We start from the raw sequence: 2,821 nt of genomic DNA on the forward strand, positions 1-2,821 counted from the left end.
CATGCCACCTGGTCCCGTGCTCAGGGAGATTAGAGGTTACACAGGGCTCTGCCCCCACAATAAACACTCTGATATAAACCAAATGCAATGCCAATGAGTCAATTTCAATTCATGGATGGTAACCCTAGAGGAGGAGCGGGTAGACTGGACCTTGCGGGTTTCCAAGACTAAGTATTTTCAGGAATAGAAAGCCTCATCTTACTCCCCCAGAACAGCTGATAGTTTTGAACTGCGGACATTGTGATTAGCAGCCCAGCTTGTAATCATTAAACTACCCAGGCTCCCTTTGTAAATAGAATTCTAACTACAAAGATCCTAAATACTTCTCTTGCACCCAAAATCTCTCTCCTGGATGGACCACAATCTCTTGATCCTTTTGCTTCCTAGCTAACTTTTGTTTCTCTTCATGCATCTGTGGATTGAGGTTTAAATATCTTTCCTTTATTGTCTATGATACTTTAGAGGTCTCTTGGATTTTTTGGAAGCAGCCCTGGTTGTCCCATGGGTAAGTACTCAGCTGCTATCTGAGAGGTTGGTGGTTTGAATACGTCAACTGATCTGTGGGAGAAAGATATTGCAGCTTGCTTGCATAACTATTTATATTGTTGTCAAGTACATGATGACTCATGGTTTCACTATAAGACAAAGTAGAATACCTTAGAGGGTTTCTGAAGGTGTAAATTTTTAGAGAAACATACTTCCATACTTTTCCCCCTCAGGGCAGTTGGTGGGTTTGAGCTGCTGACTTTTGGTTAGCAGTCCAGTGCTTAACCACTGCCCCATCGGGGTTCCTTTCTATACAGGCTATAGTCTTGGGAATCCTATGGGGAAGTTCTACCCTGTCTTAAAGGGTCACAATCAGTAGGGATTGACTTGATAGCAATGTTTTTAAACTAAAAAATTTAATGTTTTCTAAATTAGAAACATTGGGGGTGGGGTGGTTCATTTTGTCCATCCTGAGTTCAGCCCAGGTTTCTGACCCTTTCCTGTAGTTTGTAATACTAATCTAGGAGAAGAACTAGATTATATATGTAATCATAAACCTAGTGACCAGATGAAGAAGGCTCTTCATTTTATGGGCCACTTTTTATTTCCTACTTGATGAGTTGAGAGTAAGTAGGAGTCAAAGCAAATCCACTTTGTAGCTGTTACTGTTGTGGTCCCTGCCCCATGGACACCTGAAGAATCCTGTGTCACCTCTATGACTGGTTCAGTGGTGATCCTAGGATTTTAATTGGGTGATTTGGGCCTTCCTTCCTCGTCTGTCTTACACTGGAAGCTTCCCTAACACGTCTCCACTACAGGGGGCCCTGCTGGTATTGGACATGTCAGTGGCATAGCAACATGAACCCCCCAAGGTAGGGTGAACTGGCAGAGGATAGTCACGCTTTGTTCAAAGGTCTATGCAATTGCAAGATTGTGGGATTTCACAGTATTTGGAGGTACACATTACTGGTAGGGGCTCAGGAGAGAGACAGGGGACTGGGAAATATTGTAGAAAGAGAAGAAGAGGCATTGCTTCTCTCTCCTCTGGCTGAAGGTAAGTTTCTTGCTGTCAGCAAGAAGGCATGCTTCTCTGCAGCTCCCTCCCCTGAGGCAGATTTTCAGAGGCCAGAGAGGAGACTTCCGTTGGTTCACAGCACTGCACTGTGGCTGCTCCCAACACGCCTGATGCTGCTGCTGTTAACTTCCTTTTTGGCTTTACAGTTTGAAGTCAAGTGCAAAGTGAAAATTGGCCCTTAGCTAAATATAATCCAAGATACTGCCTGCCCAGCTCTTGGCTGCCTTAATAGAAATTGTTGCTTGATCACAAGAGTATAATTAATGTGCCCCTCCCTTCTTCCCAGGTGACAGAAGTTACCTTTAAAGAATTGACTAAACACTCCCCTTCAGCAATTCCCAATCCCCTTATGCGAAGACTCTGAAGTTCTTTAGAAATATTGGGATGATCATGAGGTTAGTTACTGTATCTGTGCTCTCACGATCGAGAGTATTATTGCTGGCACCTCAAAATGGAGGTAGGGGAAGATGGAAGTATAGATGGAGGGGGTGAACACAGAGAAAAGTTCTTTCTAAATGAGAAAAATAGAAAATATTTCTAGGCCATGGTGTTCTATAGAAATGCTGAACGGACAGTCTTGTGAAACACAGAGGCAAGACAGTGGGTTTGTCCCACTGAGCTGGCATTGCAGACAATCTCTATATCTCTATTTTTTACTTTTCTGCTTTTACGTTCTGATTCCATCTACTTCTTGGGCTCTGCCTTTGTCCTTTCCTTCAGTATCCTCTAACTTAGCATCTGGGATCCAGATGTCTCTCTTCCATTCATTTCCATATTGGTGCCCCTGCCTCTGTCTCCTCTGTGTATATAGATGCCCACCTCTCCCTGTTCCCAGACACTGACTCACAGTATTGGCATCCTCTCCCCCACACCTATGCCCACACACTTCCTGCACAGCTTGGCTTTCATTGTGCCTTCTTGGTGTCATCCTTTGCCAAGACGGGTTCAGTGTAGCTCCCTCTGCAATTAGGTGCTTGTGTCTGTTTGAATCCGTGTCATCTGAGGCCAGCATACAAGTAAGGCACCACTCAAAGTTGTCCACACAAGACAGAATGTGTGTAAGATGGTAGTAGTTTCTGACTTCAAACTCAGTAACACTAACCCTTAACCCTCAGTGTTCTGAATGAATCCTGGTGGATGTCAGGTTTTCTTTTTCTTTCTTCCTTTTTGGGGTTTTCCTTCCACATGAAAGGCTTCAGTTCATGATTATTTTTTTCAGTTTGCGTTTTCTACTTGATGCGGTTTATACAAACATAACCT

The sequence above is a fragment of the Echinops telfairi genome, unplaced genomic scaffold, assembly GCF_000313985.2.
Source record: "Echinops telfairi isolate 266 unplaced genomic scaffold, ASM31398v2 ScPeMD7_6;HRSCAF=24_0, whole genome shotgun sequence".
Lineage (NCBI taxonomy): Eukaryota > Metazoa > Chordata > Mammalia > Afrosoricida > Tenrecidae > Echinops > Echinops telfairi.